The sequence below is a fragment of the Lygodium microphyllum genome, chromosome 11 (assembly GCF_053477565.2).
Source record: "Lygodium microphyllum isolate KBCC chromosome 11, Lygodium_microphyllum_v1.1.10, whole genome shotgun sequence".
Classification (NCBI taxonomy): domain Eukaryota; kingdom Viridiplantae; phylum Streptophyta; class Polypodiopsida; order Schizaeales; family Lygodiaceae; genus Lygodium; species Lygodium microphyllum.
Genome location: NC_141145.1, coordinates 77,916,358 through 77,936,993, shown reverse-complemented (window position 1 = coordinate 77,936,993; position 20,636 = coordinate 77,916,358).

The window sequence follows — 20,636 nt, the reverse complement described above, 5'->3', positions numbered from 1 at the left end:
GGCTTGCACAGTTGCTATCCCATGCAAGATTCTGGGAGTTTCCCTAGGCTTTAGCACAGCTGGGTGCTCAGGCCTAGATGAGCAAGATTAATAAATGCTAGGATTGTGAAAGGTGAGAAGGATCAAAGCTTGCTTGAGAAAAGCTGTGGCGGGAGAGCAAGAGCAAGAAAGAGAGAGACTCAAAATGGGAACTCCAATAGTCACAATGTGTGACCATGCCTTCCTTTATTCAAACTGTCACTAAAAGAATAAGGAATAAAGTGACAGTGATGGGCGCCCCCCACCTGCAGTGTGTAGTGGCGGGTACTGTCAGTGTAGTAATACACGGGTGGCTAGCCAAAGGCGCCTTTACCCCCAACGACCTCCCGCTTAAAGGCGAATCTGCCCTAGTGAGGAGTGAAAAGAAAAAGAAAAGATATTACAATGTACACATGTACAATAGGATGAGAAAAAACATCATCTCATCCAACGCCCATCAATCTCCTAAGGAATGCAAAGCGCACAATAGTGAGGCTTTTCATGAGGAGATCTATAGGATTTTTGTCAGTGGAGATCTATAGGATTTTCATGAGGAGATCTATAGGATTTTTGTCAGTGGAGAAGAAAACATTAACTGCATCTCAAGCTGCTCAATTGCTTTTTAGAACTATTTTCACTAACCATGGTTTGCCAAAAGTTGTTATTTCTAATCGTGATTCTAGATTTTGCAATAATTTTTGGACTACTTTGTTTGTTAATTTAGGTACAAAGATTGATTTCTCATCCGCATTTCATCCTGAAACAAATGGGCAAACAAAAGCTACTAACAGTACAATTTTAGATCTTTTGCGTGTATACACGATTTCAAAACCACAAACATGGGATACACACTTGCATTTACTTCAGTTTGCATACAATAATACACCCCATACAGCTACACAAAAAGCCCCTTTTGAAATCATTTATGGACATAGATTGCCTACACCTGTTACATCATTGTCAAACAAAGTTAAAGGTGCTAATGATATTGCCAATATACATGCTACTATTTTTGCTAAAGTCAAAGACATGATTGCGAAAGCCTAGCAATCATACACTAACCAAGCTAACAAGAAAAGAAAAGCTATGAGTTTCAAAGTTGATGATTATGCTTGGTTACGCATTGAAAATAGAAGATTACAAAGTGTTGAGAAATACCTGTTGTTAAATTAGCCCCTAGATTTTATGGACCTTTCAAGATCATTCACAAAATCAATGACAATGCATTTAAATTAGAACTATCCCAACACTGGAAAATCCACAATACTTTTCATATCACTTTGTTACGATCTTTTAGAGGCCAATTATCTGTCCACCCTGTCTATGAAAACCCTTCTTTATTGGAAGAAGAAACTGAAATCTTTGAACCTGAAACTATTCTAGATACTAACTTTATAACCACTAGAACTAGCCGTAGATATTTTAGATATTTGGTTAAGTTTAAAAATCATCCTGTTGAAGAGGCCCAATGGATGCATGGCCGTGATCTAAGTGCTTACCCCTCACTGCTCACTCCACATTGAGCTAATAGCAATTGAGGACAATTGCTATCTCACCCTGGGGTTATGATGCCAGGAGACATATTCCACATTGGATTCCGTGAGTTTTTATTCCACAATGGATTCCATGAGGTTTTGCAATGGATTCCATAAAACTATACTTATTTGCCGGGGCTTGTACACAAGGTGGATTCCTTGTGCGGGAAGTTGACGAGGACGCCTGTCCTTTTCGGGCGTCATGTTAATTTAATGTGCACGTGGGTGACTCCACAACGGGTGATTCTGCAAAATACATATTTAAATTAATAAACGTTTATGAGTTTAGAGTGCATTCAAATTAAATTAAGGTTAGGACAGAGTTCTAACTTATTTTTTATTTTGTAGCTGAAGACTGCTAGGTATTCACTTTTGTTGGTTTAATTTTATTATTTTCTAACAATTGTGAATGCTTCAGTTGTTGTGTAGAGCAGGCAGCAGTGGCATTGGGAAGCACTAGGCGATAGCGTGTATTCAAATTACCTAGAAGAAATTATCATTTTTTATGGACGCACGTCTTATTATTAAAGGCGTGGCACTAATATTTATTTAGGCAAGCTTATTTATTAAAGTGCTTGATAAATATTTATTATTTTGTATGCGCATGGGCGCACGATTTAAATATTTATTTATGGAACGTTGTATTTGGACACATCCCGACTTTTCAGCTGCATAACCGCTTTATTCTTTATTTAGAAAAAAGCAAACACAAGAGCTAAAGCATGCTTATTGTAAAATTTGGGTTATTTTTTAGCTTTGAGATGAATAAATTTATAAATGCATGCCTTGTGAAGTGCTCACACAAGGCATGGGGGGAGATTGTACCCAATTTGTCTCTTTTCTTCATGTCATGCAAGTCTATCTTCTTGCTTTTTGAGCTTAAGTAGAGTTCTTTGTTCTTAGGGACCTTTCAGCACTCGCTCCATACGCACCTAGCATCTGATTTGTGCACGATCTGCAAAGCGAAGCTTAAGTTCAACCAATGATCTGAAGCAATATCAAGCTCAAAGTTGATCCCTGATTATCAATACATCAATGTACATCTCCAAAGCATGTCTCGATTCCAAGAGGCATAGGCAAACATGAAGTAATAGGCTTCAACCAACTATTGTACAACAATGATTTACTATTGAAAACTATGCTTTTTCAGCCCAAAAATCAGTCCAAGATCATGGCAAAGCATGTGCACAATATCTATCAAGCATAGGCATCAATGGCATAGCATATGGGCATGAAGAGTTGTATGTAGAGAGCTCCTATGTGGATGTAAATGTCAATTGCAGACATAAAAGTCAATTGCATACATAGACAGCATGTTTGTTGTTCATACAGTCAAATTAGAGTTGAATATTAGTGCCCCAAAGCCTCCACAAGGTTCAAGCATGCCAAGGATCAATCTAAGTAGTGCCACAATGCCCAAGAGTCCAAGCATGATCAGAAAGTGGAGGATGAGCTGTCCAGGAGATGCCAGGAACTGGCACAAATTCATGCTGCTTGGTTGGAGGGTTTGCTGCTTCTAATGATAGTATTCAAGGTGCTACAAGGCTTTTACCACGAGTCAAGGGAGGCACACAAGAAGCCTCAAGTAGCCACAAGAGGTCTATGATAAGATATGAAGCACGGGAGCTTTAATGGTGCTGCCCCCTTTCTCTGCTCAGACCTATAGACCTATGAACTCAATGAAACCTTGAAGCAAATGAAGAAATACCTCTAATGCAATGCCCTGAGGGTGCCCGAAGGGGGCAGGAAGGTGCTCGAGAAGGTCGGCTATCTACCGAGAAGGAGACCCAATGAGTGTAGGTAATCTCAATAAGAAGCTGAAGGAGTCACGAACCAAGTCGGAATGCTCAAGCAACCATGATCTGATACCAGTTGAAAGGTGAGAAGGATTGAAGCTTGCTTGAGAAGAGCTATAGTGGGAGAGCAAGAGCAAGAAAGAGAGAGACTCAAAATGGGAACTCCAACAGTCACAATGTGTAACCTGGCCTTCCTTTATTCAAACTGTCACTAAAAGAATAAAGAATAAAGTGACAGTGATGGGCGCCCGCCATCTGCAGTGTGCAATGGTGGGTACTGTTAGTGTAGTAATACACGAGCGGCTAGGCAGAGCCGCCTTTACCGCCAACAAATTGCTTATGTCCTCGGGACTTTCATGTTTCTCCTAAGGCTTTACTACTATTGTGTCATGCTTCTCCTTGGATGTGACTGGTCAACATGTTGTGATCATGTTGTATCCACACTTGATTTGCCAATGTAAGTCCTATTGTTGGTGGATTTAGTGTTGATGGTAATGGTTGCTTTGACTTACCAAAACACATAGTGTCGTGACACTGCGCGTTCACCATTGCAAATCTGAGGGCGGAGTTTTTCACCAAGAATTTGGACACATTGGTCAACGTCATTAGGAATTTAATTTTTGTTGTGTGTGTCTTTTTGTTTGCATGATGCACGAGCACATGTAGTTAGGCTAGGCACAATTTCTTCAATGCATTCACAAATTTTGTGTGGAAGCATCCTTTGAATGATTGCATTACATGTTTTCTCACTGCAAATTGCATGAATGATTGAGCATAAAATTCTCTTTTAAAGCATATTTTTGTTAGGCCACAATGCATGGAAAAACAAGTTCGTATGAATATATCCATTTTTGAAGATTCAAGGGTTGTAAGTTTTACATCATCACCTAACAAACATTGAGAAACATGGAATTTGTCTTACTTGACGAGAAGACTAGAGATGTTTCTATAGCCCCAATGCAAGCTATATTGTGATGACGACAAAAATTCTAAGAGGGATGTTTAACAAAGGCTCTGAAGTTCTTAAAGATGTTGCTTGGGTCATCTTTGATGAAATTCATTGCATAAGAGACAAAGAACGAGGTGTTGTGAGGGAAGAAAGAGGTTCAGGATTGTATCTTATTTGGCCAGTTTAAAGACGATAGCTTTAACAAATCAGTCACAACATTTTCAAAGGAAGCTAGACACAAGGATGACTTGACCTCTTCCAATGGAGGTGGAAGAGGAATGGGAAGGGGGGATAAAGGGCCGAAGGATAAGAAAAGAAAGGTGGTGTGGATAGTAGCCCTTCCTTGAAAGGATCTCTTGTTGCCTTCTTTATCCCATAGCTTGCTGAATTGTCTAGCCCTCTTCAGACGTGCGACCACACCGTGTTCACATACCGCTTGGAGTCTAACAAGAGCTTGCATACATAGCAAGGGTCAATTGTATAGGTCACATGTCATAACCCTCTTCCTCGTTGCTGATACAATCCAAGCTATGGCTACGGCCAAAGTCCAAGTAGTTGAAATCCTACAAGTTATGTTCATAGTTTCAATCAACATTTTGCAGTTGATAGTTACTGCATGGCTGATATTATTGGAATTAAAGAAGGAAGACGATAGTAGATTCGAAACGGAAATTTTTCTAGGAAGCTTGCGCACAATTGAAGGAAGGAAAAGAACTTTGCTTTTAAGCAAACATGAAGACATCCTCTACGCCAGCCAGAAGAGAAAGCTATGAGCCGAAGTTGACATGAGCTCGAGAGGTGGAAAACTACAATGGAAGCAACCTAGTTGACCATGTTGCAAAACTATTTTCTTTTCCTTTCAAAGGGGATTTGGATAAATAGACAAGGAGAAGCTGATTGGATATATTTGCCCAAAGGTTTAATCGCCAATGGGAGAAACATAGATTTCAGAGAGGCAGAGAGAAGTTGGAAATTGACATGGCCATCGAAAGAGATTTCAAAGGGTGATAGATCCGTAATGAAGCAAGGAGTCAAGAGTAACTCAATGTGTTTGACCAAATTTTGGGCCAGTGACTTATTGTATACTTTGTCAAATCTCTCCTGCACAAAGGTGGCAACCAACTTGTCAACTGATCAAAAGTAGGTGGCATACACTGTCAAGACTATGGTGTTTAAGTTTTTTTTGGAAACGTTGTCATCAATGAATACAAAGGAGTTCGATGGGATGAGTCGAACATGCAAAGGAAGTTGGAAGGAGGTGATGATGAACAATATATTCTTGAAGGGGGTAGCGTAAGAAAGAGAGAGAGAGAGACCAATAAACACAGGCTTGCTTTATGTTGGGTATCCATGGTAAAGTTGTGAATCAAGTTTGAGTGCACAACTCAACATGCAGATGCAAGAGGATGAAAAAATCATCACATGTTGTAACAAAACTGTTGAAGGGGCTCAATTACAAGGGCATCATAAGGTTTTGCCATGCTTGGGTCGATGAGGAAACCGGAGACACCAACTTCATCACTGAGCTCCACGCCTCAACCCTACTCGGGTACTGCATGAAGCACAAGCATGTGAGCCAAAAGGCACTGAAGAGCTAGGGTACCGACCACACTGTGTCTCGTATTTCCTCATGTTCTTGGCCAGACGCACTCGTCATGTCAGCTAGGGAGACTTCAGTAATATACGTAGAGGTGGGAGGATATTTGGCCCACCAAGATTTGGGAGGATATTTGGCTTTGGGCACTGATGGCACCATGAGATCAACATCAACCAGAAGAGGTTGACACTCTGGAAACATGAACAAAAGATGATGGCTTGATTGGCACTAGTATTAATGTTTGACGAAGCAATGTGGTGGCATGATTGAAGAAAAGGCAATAATAACAGGTTGATGACATGGTGACTTTAGTATTCATTAATTACGAATAGGATAGCAATCAGATATTATCTGAGCCTATATGACTCTTCCCCTTGTTGAGGGTAAAGGCACCTCTGCCTAGCCACTCGTATATTACTACACTGACAGTACTCGCCACTGCACACTGCAGGTGGCGGGCGCCCGTTAGAGTCACTTATTCTTTATTCTTTTAGTGACAGTTTGAATAAAGGAAGGCCCGACCACACATTGTGGTTGTTTGGAGTTCCCACTTTTGTGTGTCTCTCTCTCTTTGCTCTTGCTCTCCATCCGCCATAGCTCTCACCGCCAAGCTTCTTCCTCTTGGGTTCCACTTCCCTTTCAACTAGTATCAGAGCAAAGGCATTGGAGCTTGCCCAGCATTCTCTTCAGCCCGGATTTGAAGAGTTTCAACCCGAGCTTCAATGGCAGCCATGGCACCTTCATTTGCAATTATGTTTTGATCTCCCACCTCCTCCTCGAGCTTCCAGACCTTCATCGTCTTCTTCTCGGGCTGCATTGGAGCCCCCTTGACATTGCCAAGTGCCCCCGAGGACTGTTGAAGACCCCCCATCCCCCGAGAATAGCCTGTGCAATTTTCGATGCATTTTTAGGGTGATGGGCTGACTTGCTCCTGGCATTTCCCTGCTCTTCCTTGGCTTCCCAGCACTCTTGGCAACCTTCTCAATCATTGTTGGACTCCCCGGCATCAGTGCTGGCCTCCCGTGATCGATTTGAGTGGATCCCCCTTCAAAACCTTGCTGTATACACAGTCCCAGGACTGTCAAAATAGGGCAGCACTTGACATTTACTGTTTAATGCTTCTTGACATTGTCCGTTTGATGCCTATTGATGCCCGTGATGCCTAGATGTTATGGGATGCTATGTCTATGCTTCGGGACTGATTTGGAGCACATTTGAGCACCATTTGAGCTTTATTTAACAATAAATTGCTTGCTTTAATATAGTGGGCTAAAGCTAATTTACTTGGTGGATGTATTAATTCATGGATACGGGCTGCTCACTAAAGGTTTGAATGATCATACCAATGTATTTGGAGATTGTCAAATGCTTCTTTTTGGTTTCGGAATGCTTTTGAGCTTGGATTAGGCTCCAATTGGTCGTCCTTCACTGGCATTTGGCTTCAGTTGGCATGCTTTGGACTGGTTTATGCCTATTTTCACTGCTTGACATTTAGGCTTCTTGCATCTATGCTTTGGTCAGATATGGATGCCACTTGGTGTGTCCATGCTTGGCAATTACTTGGAGCTTCGTTCTTTAGATGTATTTGAGCATTTTGGATCTACTGGGCATTACATTTGGTTGTCAGTTACATGCTCTTTGAATGCTTTCAAGCTTATGCTTTACGGGTCTGAGATAGCTTGGGATTTATGCTCCGGATGTACCCTACTGGGATTTGGCATGTCTGATGCTATGTATTCGATATATTAGAGTGTTGCTCACTCTCTTTGCATCTGACTTTACTTCCAGTGGGAGCCTCTTGATATATTCGGATATACACAGAGTCTTATTTACACTTGAGCTTGAGCTTGTGGGACAGTTACATGCATTTACTCTCTTGAGAGCTTCATGTATGCAGTTAGTCTGTATTGGGCTGATTTGATATGCCTATTGGGGCCGGCACCTATCTCTGTCACAGGTTTGTCAGTTTTATATGCATCTTGGATGGTTATGTATTAAGCTTCTTGCTCTATTAGTTGTGCTTGTGCTTGTCTCTTCTCTTACCCCGAGACCCATTACATGCATGACTTCTAGACCTATGAGATGTCTCTTGCCTGATAGGTGATTGGTTTGACAGTTCTTGGTACCTTCTTGCCCCTGGACACTCACTGTTGGATGTATCTTGCTACCTGGCAGTTGCAGTGATATATGTATCAGTAATTACTTCATTTTGGGACAGTCTTATATACTACTGTAATTTATTACAACAAGCTGAAATCTGCAGATTTTGAGCACTTCTATGAGGATAATGCTTACTATTTGATATTATCTTGGCCATATTTGGTGGGCAAGTGCTTCTCTTGGTGATATCCACTCTTTCAACCAGTTTTAGCAGTGGTTTTAATGCATTTTTTTCTCATTACAACAACTTGCAATTTTGCTTTTTTTGCTTTGATTTGGGACAATATGGCTGGTCATCTGAAAGACACAGCTCTCTTTAACATTGCCAAGTTGGATGGTACCAACTATGGGTATTGGAAGTCCCAAATATGGCAGGCTTTGGTGCAGAAGTTGCAGATTAAGCCCTTGCGTTTCAAGGGTGTTAAACCTAAGGATATGGATGATGATGTTTGGATGGAAGTTGATGAGCTATGCAAGTCTACCATTATTTTGTCACTCTCAGAAGAGGCCCATCATAATGTTGTTGAAGATGAAAATTAGAGTGCATGGGATTTATGGGAGAAGACTCAGGAGCTCTATGTGCATCCGAGTCCTGCATCACAGATGTATTGGCTAAAGCAGTTAATGGAGCTTTGCATGAAGGAGGGGACTTCCCTTTCATCTCATTTCAGTCAGTTTCATGCTATCATGAAGAGTCTGTTGTCACAGGGTATTGAGTTCAAAGACAACTTGCATCTGTTGTTTCTCCTTGGCACCTTGCTTGAATCATGGGATGTCTTCCATACTGCCATATGCACAAACAAGCTTGATGGGCTGAAAATCAAAGATGTTGAGAGTGCTTTATTGTCTGAAGAAATCAACAGGAGAAACAATGATACTTCCCACTCTTCACATGCATTGACCGTTAGAGGTGGCAGACATGGCAAGCATGATAATGATCATAAGGGTAGGGACTCTCAAAAGTCCAGGTCCAAGTCACGTGGTCACAGTAAGTCACGTGGACGGAAGTCTGATCTTACCTGTCATTATTGTGGGAAAGCAGGACATATTAGGCCACAGTGCCATAAAATGTGCGATGATAAGCGCAAGGAAAAAGGAAAAGAAAAAGTGCAGGAAAAGTTTTCTGAGCGCAGTATTGTACCTGCAAAGTCCAGTGTGAAGATAGAAGGGGTTAATGTCATGAAGGCCACTAATTCAGATGATGATTACATACTTGCAGTTCCTTCATGCAATGCCTTACAGGCTTCTAAGTTACATTCTATGTATGCACAGTGCTGGCTCTTGGATTCGAGTGCATCCTTTCATGTGACCTCTAGAGATTGGTTTCATACCTATCGTACCATGTCTGGTTCTGTGCATCTTGGTGATGGCAGGTCTCTTAACATTGTGGGCATTGGAGATGTTAGGCTGCAGTTTCCTTCTGGTAGTTCTTTTATTTTGCATGATATATGCCATGTACCTGCGTTGACTCGTAGCCTTATGTCAGCTAGACAGCTTGATGATGCAGGGTATTTTGTGTCTTTTGGAGACTTTGCATGGAAGATTACTTGTGGCGGGCTTGTGCTTGGATGAGGTGCCAAGTCTGGTAGTCTCTATCCCTTACTTGTATCTAGAGCTACATTGGATCATGTTTTGTATGTGGGTTCTATTCCCCATGTATCCCTTTGGCATGCTCATTTGGGGCATATGTCTCTTAAAGGAACGAAAATGCTCTATGCTTTGCAGTATCTTTGCATTTTGATTCTTGTGATCATTGTTTGTATGGGCAGGCAGACTAGAAATACGCATAAAAAGTATGGTAAGAAATGCATGGGTGAGCCCTTGGCTCTTGTGCACTCAGATGTATGTGGGCCCATGCCCTGTCAGTCACTTGGTGGGGCAAAGTACTTTGTTACTTTCATAGATGATTACTCACGTAAGGTTTGGGCTTATCCCATAAAGAGAAAATCCGATGTCTTAGACACATTTCATTGTTGGCTTGCATTGGCAGGGAACCAGTCTGAGAAAATGGTCAAATGCGTAAGGTCAAATAATGGGGGTGAGTATGTATCACGTGCTTTTGAGCAGTTTTGTGATAAGCATGGCATTAAGTGTCAGTTGACCGCCCCTTACACCTCTCCCGATGGAGAGGCATGTACAAAGATATCTCACAGTTTGTTGAGACATGTACTAATTGTCAGTTGTTCTCTTTAGTGAGGCATAGAGATGAGCTTCATCCTACCTACCCACTACGTATTCACTACAAGTGGGTTCTTGATTTGATTACTATGCCTGTTGGTTTATGGCAGATGCGCTATATTGTTTTGGCACGAGAAGATCTCACAAATCAAGTGGAAGGAAGAGCATTAGGGATAAAGTCTACTTCGGTGGTTTGTAAGTTTCTGTTGGAGGATGTTATTTGCAAGTATGGATGTATTGAAAAAATTATTGCAGACAGAGGTGAGTTGGATGCTAATGAGGTTAGGGATTTTTTCTCTCGCCTTGGTATTAAACTTGCTTTGACTTCAGCATATAATCCAGAAGGCAACAAGAAGAGCGAAAGAGGCCATCCACCAATTGTGAAAGCCTTGGCCAAAGCATGTGGTGGACAGATCGAAGAATGGCCTAGGTTGTTGCCTTACGCCTTATGGACTGATCGCACTACTCACAATTTGATTACAGGTTATATGCTAGCTAAGTTGATGTATGGGCAAAAGCCAGCAGTCATGCCCACAGAGACTTGCACACTTACTTGGAGTGCTTTACAGTGGCAACAAGAAGAGATGACTAGAGAAGATCTTTTAGCTCTTCGTATTCGTCAATTGGAGAGAAGATCTGAAGATATTGAGAAAGCAGTTCAAAAACTCAAAGAGGCCAAATTTTGCAATAAAGACTGATTTAATAGCAGACACAGATTGAGACCTAAAGAGATTGAGGAGGGAGATTGGGTGTTGGCCTGTGACAGCAGTCTAGATAATCAGTATAGTGCTATCTGCAAGGTTTCGAGACGATGGTTTGGGCCTTATTTGGTGCAGCATGTCCATGACAATGCTATATATTCCTTCGTAGAGCTCGATGGTACAGCCTTGCAGATTTCACTTGCAGGGAAGAGAATCAAATTATTAAAGAGAAGAGATGATGCAATTTATACAGTTGAAGAATTGGAAGATAAGATTTATGATGGACTTGAGCCAAGAGATGATAAAGATGCAGATATGGATATTGCAGATGTTTTTACTGAAGATGAGGAGATCACATTGATTGTCGAGCTTGGCAGTAATGAGGATGGGTAGCTGTGGCCCAAACCAACTATCCAGAGGATGTGCAGGTTTGGAGGGGGCGGATGTCGTGATGCTGCACATCCACCACTGCAAATCTGAGGGCCTTTACCCCCAACAGATTGCTTATGTCCTCGGGGCTTTCATGTTTCTCCTAAGGCTTTGCTGCTATTGTGTCGGTTCTCCTTGGATGTGACTAGCATGTTGTATCCACACTTGATTGGCCAATGTAAGTCCTATTGTCGGTGGATTAAGTGTTGCAAGCAACCGTTGATGGTAATGGTTGATTTGACTTATCAAAATACACGATGCAACGTCACGACTACAAATCTGAGGGCGGAGTTTTTTGCCAAGAATTTGAACATATTGCTCAATGTCATTATGAATTTTTTTTCCGTTGTGTGTGTCTTTTTCTTTGCATGATGCACGAGCACATGTAGTTAGGATAGGCACAATTTCTTCAATGCGCATATTCATAAATTTTTCTATGGAAGCATCGTTTGAATGATTGCGTTACATGTTTTCTCATTGCAAACTGCATGAATGATTGAGCATAAAATTCTCTTTTAAAGTATGTTTTTGTTAGGCCACAATGCATGGAAAAACAAGTTCATATGAAGATATCCATTTTTGAATATTCAAGGGTTAAGCACAATGGTGGCAATCAACCTATCAACTAATCAAAAGTAGATGGCATACACCGTCAAGACTGTGGTGTTTAAGTTTTTTAATGGAAACACTGTCGTCAATGAATACAAAGGAGTTCAATGGGATGAGTCGGACATGTAAAGGAAATTGGAAGGAGTTGATGATGAGCAATAAAATGTTGAAGGGGAAAGTGTAAGCGAGAGAGAGAGAGAGAGAGAGAGCAATAAACGCAGGCTTTCTTTATGTCGGGTATCCACGACAAAATTGTGAATCAGGTTTGTAGTCTGATGAGCACACAGCTCAACATGCAGATACAAGAGGATGAAAGAATCATCGCATGTTGCAATGAAGCTGCTAAAGGGGCTCAATTACAAGGGCATCATAAGGTTTTACCATGCTTGGGTTGATCAGGAAACTGGAGATACCAACTTCACCACCACTGAGCTCCGCTCCTCAACCCTACTTGGGTACCGCATGAAGCACAAGCATGTGAGCCAAAAGGCACTAAAGAGCTGGGGTACCGACCGCAACGTGTCTTGTATTTCCTCGTGTTCCTAGCAGAGGCACTCGTCACGCCGGCCAGGGAGACTTCAGCAATATACGTAGAGGTGGGAGGATATTTGGCCTGGCACTATGAGATCAACATTAACCAAAAGAGGTCGACGCTCTGGAAACATGAATGAAGGATGGTGGCTTAATCAACGACACTATTAATGCCTAATGAAGCAATGTGGTGACCTGATTGAAGGAAAGGCAATAATAATAGGTTGATGGCATGGCGACTTTAGTATTTGTTAATTACGAATAGGATAGCAATCAGATGTTATTTGAGCCTACATTAGTCTTCCCCTAAAAATGCCATCGAAGAAGAAGAGGCAACTGTGGCAGGGCTACCAGCAGCAGAAAGGAAGAGGCTTCGACAAAAGCAACGAAAAGAGGTTGCCAGGGTAAAAGTAGAAGAGAGAGTGAAAGAGGAGGAGGCTACAAGTATAGCTTCATCAAAAGGTGGAACGCAGGGCGACATATTTTGAGAGGGTGGTGAAAAAGCATGAGGTTCGGCAGCGTATGCAAAGCTAATTTCCATAGGTGGAAATGGTGGGGCAATTAATAAGATTTTCAAGACTGCCATCGCAAAGAAACTCGAAACAAAGCTTTCGGTGCCTAAATGCTTGATTTGTGTATGGCATTGAATAAAGCTGGGATGAAGAAAGTCAGCGGCATAAATTGGGTGGAAAAGCTATTTAATTATGGCTTTTATGCTTGAGTTTTTGCCTTAAGGAAAAGCTAAGGCTTTAAAAGCCTTAGGCTTTTATAGAGGTAAAAGCACAACGTGTTTCGAGGATCGTTATCGAATTTTGGAGAGAAGGCTTGAGGACGAGCTTTAAGCCCCTCACCTACATCGAAGATACCATCATCACCAGTCGCTATGAACATTGGCTTGAGTTGAGCTTTAAGCTTCTCGCCTTTTTTTAATAAAAGATCGTGCATAACTTTTATGTGTCATCAAGCTTCTAAGTCGAGTTTCATACTCCTCGAAATTCTTCCATAAAATTTGTCATTCCACCTTCTTCTCTTCTCTCTCAAATTGAACATTCATCTTATCTTTTTCAAAACTCTTGCGATCAAAATCGAAAATCTTACTTGCCTATAACTTGCTTATATTTTCAATCAAGAATTTGTCTTCTCATTAAAAATTATTATGAATAAGTTTTATTTTGTTGCTTCTCCCATCTCAAAGCATCCCTGTGGCGAGCAACTTTCATGAAACCCCGTGCAAATCCCATGCAACAACAAATGTGTCTAAGGTTTCACCGTCGTTAGAAGAGATAGCAATGGATTCATTCGTGGGTGGACTAGATGCTTTATTCCTCTGGTCTTTAGCACTCTTGGTCTCAATCTTCTTGGCATCTATAGCCACTTACAACTATTGTTGTTTTTTTCTCTTTTTCTTGGGCAATCAAGGTGTATCCCTTAAAGGCTCAGGACCCTAAAGTAGGTCAGCCATTGATGTGCCTGGTTGGGCCTCAGCATTCTCTTTTTCTAGTGTGTCCTCATGGGACATAGCCATGGCCTACTAAATAGCCTCACTAGGTTGTGAGGGTACAATTGCCTTTCTTTTTGAAGAGTATAGATCTTCAACTAGTTCCCCTCTGTTTAGCTCCTCATCCAATTGCATTGGCAGCTATTCCCTAGTCGAGCGTTTGCTCTAGACTATTGTCCTTACCCATTGGAACATGCCTCCACTGCTTCTTATCAGAGAGTGGGTGTTGTGTTTGGAGTTGTTTTTCTCTTGCTTAGGAGGTTCGAGTGACTCTAGTGTAGAACAACCAAGAGACGATTTAGGGTTCCTGTCATGTAGGCTTGGACGAAACCAGCTAAAGAAGTCAGGGTTGTATTGATGGGAAGCATAGAGATCTAGGATTGCAGGGTCTTGAGTGAGGCAAAAGACATATGCACTAACATCAAATACCATACTCCCTACTCCTAGCCTGCTAGCCACGTGTAGATCTTCTTCTAAAAGCAAATTATCATACAAGGGATGTTTTGGACAATGGCAGAAAGTTGAACCTCATGGACTATTGCCAACACTCTTAATGAGGTTGGGGCAACGTATGTGGGATCATGTATTGATGTCCAAAGGGCTTTCCTTTGCTCAACGAGTGTCATTAGTCGGTGACCAATTTTGGCTGCCAAACTTTGAAGTACCATTTCTGTACAAAGTTGCCTTGTTCTTTCCCTTTTTGTTTGATTGCTTCGAGCTTTTCCTTGTTTATCTACACTGAGCAGTGTAGTGTGAGGGTATCAAGCACAATTCTCTAGATGTGGCTTTTGGAATGTCCTTTATGACTTCTTCAGTGATAGCTACATAGCGGGAGCAAACATGTTGTTGCTCGTCATAAGTTAAGGGTTTGGCTATGAGCTTTGTGTGCTTTGGTGTTGGCCTTTCAATGTCCATATGGGCGTATGCATGTGTGATGGCTGTCAGCTTGTGATCAAGCTTTATCAAACACTTCATCTCTAGTTCATTAGTCAGATGTGCTCTCTCTTTCACCAAATCTTTGAGATATTTCTCTTCAAGCCTAGGATTTAGGTGCTTTGAAAGTGTTGGAGGTGTCAAAGATGTTTGTTGTGACATCTCTTTTGCATGTGAATTGCTAAGGACACGTTCTACAAGAAGGGGCATCGTCACAGACAAAGGCTGTGACTACTGTGATTCTTGATTGAAAGTAGTAGTGGCTAGTTCAGTGGACGGCTATTGTTAGTAGACTGTGGTGTCAAGTCCTTAGGTCATAGATCAAAAGTGGTCGTGTCTCTTATTGCCCTTTGCATATTCCCTTATGTAAATTGAGCATCAATTAAGCTAGTCACGGTAGATTGCACAATCATATCCTTAGGCTGAGAATTAGAGGTGGCATCATGTCACGCATCTTGGACATTTGGAAACTCAAATGGAGATTGAGATAGGGATTGAGCAACTGCACTTGACGATTGTTGTTGTGCTTCATGTGTCCATTTACAAAAAAAATATGTAGGAGATTTGGGACTCCTAGTAGGTGAACTTGGCATTAGTCGTGGCTGGAAGATTTGCTTGTGGCTATTAGAAAACTCTGCCATTTGCTTTGTTGAGCAATTAGTATTATCATGAGCAGCATTGTGCATGTGGTGCTCATTATCCTCTTGGGAAGTCAAAGGATCCTTGGGCAATACGGATTGCTTTGTTGAGCAATGAGTATTATCATGAGCAGCATTGTACATGCGGTGCTCATTATCCTCTTGGGAAGTCAAAGGATCCTTGGGCACTAGTGGTCTTTGTGCACACTCAATGGTTACATCTGACATCCACTTATTAAGCACGCTAGACTGAGGATCTACCTTTCGAATAGTCATGTTTGGTTTCTTGATTTCAATCCTAAGGGGCTCAGTCACTCCAATATTTTTGACTCAAGACTTGGATCTTTGTTTAGATTTCCTCCTGGACTTTCTCGTTTTTTACATGATTTGGCCTTCAGTTGATAGAGGTGGTTTAGCTGGGGGTTTTGGTACCCAAATCCATCGGTTACCTATGTAATACTTTTACATAGCAACATTTTGGATATCCATTGCGGTGTTGTGCTGGCTCTCCAACCTTCCTCTATAAGGCTTGGGCTTCTTTGGTGGTCTTCTACGATATTTGTGAGTCCAAAACCTCTCCCTAGCATTATCTCCTAACCTGCTTGTTTCAAGCATGGCCTCACTCACTAGTTCTCTTTGTTCAACATGTGCTTGTATCAACTCTTCAATAAGTCCTTGCTCTCCTTACTGGGCTTGCTTGGTATATCAAAATATTCATTGTATTTCCCTCAAGGTTTGATGAGGTCACCCTTGCTAAAGGTTGTGATTATCCTTATACTCGGTAGTATCAAATTTATCCTCTGTGCTACATAATCCACCTCACACTTCGTCGCCCTTTTGAAGGTTCTTTCAAGAGGGTTTCATTTCCACAATTAGCACTATTTGGAGAAACATGGAATAGGATAGGCAAGCTTTCCGTTTCAATAGTTACAAGGATTTTGCACTTCCCTGTAAGTGCTTGTGGGTGTCACCCTATAAGGATTAAGAGTTGCATTAGTCGGTGTGAGCTCTAGTTGACCTAGTTGACTCCATGCTTCATAGGTCAAGATATTAAAATCTGCTTCATCAATGAAAGTATCGACACTATGCTCTCTTTTTGTGGTGATTGTGATCCTAAGATAAGCAGGTGATACTATGTCTTCATCTTTCGGGTCTTGGCTTATAAGTTCAAGCCTTTTGATACATGCCTTTGAGTCCCCAAATACACAACTAGATGTGGATTCTCTACTAATGTCTTGGGTTGTCTGTGCAGTGCCGCTCAATGTATATCTATTGTCAAGACTGTCATGTCTACTCATCCTTGTAGTTGTAGCTTGATGTTGTTGCATTCTGCTTTGACTAGATGTAGTTTGAATGCAACATATACATGTTTTTTGTGGTGTGGCCTTTTGGCCCTTGTTGGCTAGATTGGCCCATTGAGGTTCTAGGGTCTCTGATTGTCTTTGTTTGGGTATGGGATTTTGGTTGTTGTTTTGTAATTGATAATCTATGCTTGTGTAGAGCCATTCCTACACTAGGATCTTATTTGGAGAAACTGTCATGGTGCATGTTTTCTCTCTAGTCTACTTGGGGGAGGTGCAGAGGGGGCAGAGCCTTGTTTGCCACACGCAGAGGGGGGCAGTCCCCCCCACGACCCGCAGGGCCATTACGTTTAATACCATGCATGATTTGAAGGATTGTTCATAGCTAAGTTTTGAACTACTTGCTCTAGATTTCAGGCCAGTGGTAGATCTACTATGTGCTTTCGGCTCTATATGGTCTCTAGGTCAGTTTCAGGGTCTACATGTTAAAACTTTGAAAAAATCCAAATTCGGCCCAGGAGGTCTAAATTGCAGGGGCCGAATGTCCGATTCAGCTCGTCCAAATGGTCAAGGGTCGAATGAGAAACGACCAAATGCAACTGGTCCGAATGTCAAATTCGGCCAGTCCGAATGTGGTTGTTCGAGGGCCGAATGGGCGAATGGTAGTGGGCCGAATCGACTGCAGGTGGGGCCAAATGCAAAGTTGGTCCGAATGGTGAATTCAACCAGATCGAGGGCCAAATTTTCAAGTGTTTGAGTAAGATGGCCCAAATGGTTGATCCAGTCGCGGCGGATCGAATTCTAAGTGTCCGAATGGTGGTGGGCTAAATGGTCGATTACAAGAGAGTTGAGGGCCGATTCTGGGGTTTGGCCTAGAATTGCTACCACTCGGACAGTCGGCCAAATGTGGCATGGTTTTGAAAGATACAATGAAGAATCGATCAAATCGTACGTTTTAGGTCACGACATATAGCATGTACCTCTAGATCAAAGCTATGGATAGAGGAGAAGAGTTGTATATACCTAAAATAGCAAATAAACTCCAAAATACAAATCGGCAAACAAATCAAGTCCTCTTGCCCTGTTATGGCAGCAAAAATCCTAATGCTTGTTTTTCTTTTTTTTCTCCATTTTTTCCTACCCTAATGCATCCAAATCACAAAGCAAACACCTATACTACTCCAATCTGCTTTTCCAAATCCAAAAAACCAAAAAAAAAAAGGAGATCAAATACCTCTTCAAACTCGCTCGCTTCCTACCTATCTACCTCAAGCACCGGTTCAAGGAAAGCCCTACTTCAATGCTCGATTCGAAGCATGCAAGCACTCAAAGCTTGAATCCGTTGGTCCCAACAACGGAACCAAAATGTAGTGGTAAGCTCAAGCTCAATGGCCAAGACCCACGGACCGCTTATTGTTCACTTATTGTTCAAGTGTTTCAAACCGAGCACTATGGCTCTCTCTCACATAGTTAAATCTCTCTCCCTACGAGTGTGTTGAGCTTACCTCCATGCTCGAGTGAGTCGCCTCCTCTCCCGAGCACTCTGGTAGCTCCACGATCCAAGTGCAAGCTTCAAGCAAGCTCGATCCTCAAGATCCACACTCTAAGCTCCATTGCCACGAGTAAGACAAGAGAAGAGAATAGAAGAGAAGAAGAGAGGAGAAGATGGAGAGCTTCTCACCACGGTCCCTCACCCTCACACACTCACTCCCTCACATTCTCGCACTCCCTCTCTCAAGCACAAGCTCAAGCAAGTAAGAAGAAGAAGAAGAAGAAGAAGAAGAGGAGGAGGAGGAGGAGGAGGAGGAGAAGGAGAGCTACTTTTGGCCACACACAAGAATGAGCTCCTCATTCACTTTTCAACTTTAAATACAAAACCCTTAATCGCTTTTAGGCGATCATCCCATTTTTGGTCTAGGCAGCTTGGCCCATTCCTCCAACCCTTCTCCTCCTCTTCCCTATTTACATGGTCTCAACCCATGCCTCTAACAATTTACAATTTGCACAGATGAGAGTCCCTCGGTGCTCTTTTACAAAATAAATTATGGTGCGTCTTGCCCTCTTTTACAAAAGTATTGAGTTGCGCTTTTTCTTATGCGCCTCTCTTATTGATCTAGAACCTGTTTGCGCTTCTTGTGTTTCTAGATTTTATTTGGCGTGCCTTTGTCTTCCGTTTCACTTTTGCCTTGGCCTTGTCTTCTAATTTAGATTTTTTGAATTTTCCACCTTATTCATCAAGGGTTAATAAACACACACACACATACTCTCTCTCTCTCTCTCTCTCTCTCTCTCTCTCTCTCTCTCTCTACATGATAAACATTTGCAAAAGCAAAAAGGCTATTACTCAATTTCCTCATGGCTATGGCCATTGCCTACTTGACTCTCTCTCTCTCTCTCTCTCTCTCTCTCTCTCTCTCTCTCTCTCTCTCTCTCTCTCTCTCTCTCTCTCTCTCTCTCTCTCTCTCTCTCTCTCTCTCTCTCTCTCTCTCTCTCTCTCTCTCTCTCTCTCTCTCTCTCTCGGTGGTATTCTCAAGGTATCTCTTGATCATCCAATTTGATGATGATGAGGGAGCTTTGATGAGTTTGATTATTCGAATCGAGAGGGGAGTCGATGGTCGCCTTGCAAAATTGAGAATGTTAATTTGTCAACTTGTTTCTTTTGTTTTCTTTTTTTTAATAAAATCTTAAACCTGTAGATAAGCCCTTATTCATATGTGGGCTCCCAGAAACATCACATTTTATGATGAGAGGGGTATTGAGTGTCAGTTGACTGCCCCATACACCCCACACAAAATGGTATTGCAGAGTGCATGAATATGACTATTCAGGAAAGAGTTCGTAGTATGCTTAGTCAAGTAGGCTTACCATAGTACTTTTGGGTTGAGGCAACTAGTACTATAGTTCATTTGATTAATAGGTCCTTGTGCACTCATCTTGGTGGTAGAGTTGCCCAGGAGGTATGGATTGGTAAACCTCCCTCATATGCACACTTGCATGCCTTTGAATATGAGGTTTTCTATTATATTTTCAAACAAAAACACAATAGGTTGGATTGGAAGTCTATCAAATGCATCTCTCTTAGATATGGTGATGCAAGCAAGATGGGCTATAACCTTTGGGATCCATAGACTCAAAAGATTATCTACAACCATAATGTCATATTCCATGAGAAAAAGATGTACATGAGACCAAAGCAGGTTGTTGAGATACATAGGGTGATCTTTTAAGAGGAGAGTCTTATTACACTATAGCCAATCCCCATAAGATAATTTGTTGTAGTAGCTGATGGATGATATAGAGACCAAGATCTGCTTATTGTGCATGATCATGATGTTGGATAGAGAGGACAAGCCATATAGGCCCTACAACTAGTCTTAAGATGCTCCATTAGAGCCTTACATCCTCTAACCATTTTGAGCTCTCTATGCATTATGTCATGGTAAGAGGTTAGTTTTTTTATTATGAGGAGACTATATGTAGAGGTGATAGTCATTCTTGGGAGAGGGGCATAGAGTCCAATCTGAATATGATTCTTTGTAGAAAAATCATACATAGGATTTGGTTCCTTTGCCCACTGGGAAACATACATTGCCATGCAAGTATGTGTACACGTTGAAGAGTACCCATGTCACCCTAAGCCAGCATGTAAGGTATGATTGGTTTGCTAAGGATTTTTTGTAGGAGTAGGGAGTTGATTTTGATGGTATATTCTCTCCTATGGTTAAGATGACTATCCTATGCTTGGTATTAACCTTGGTTGTGT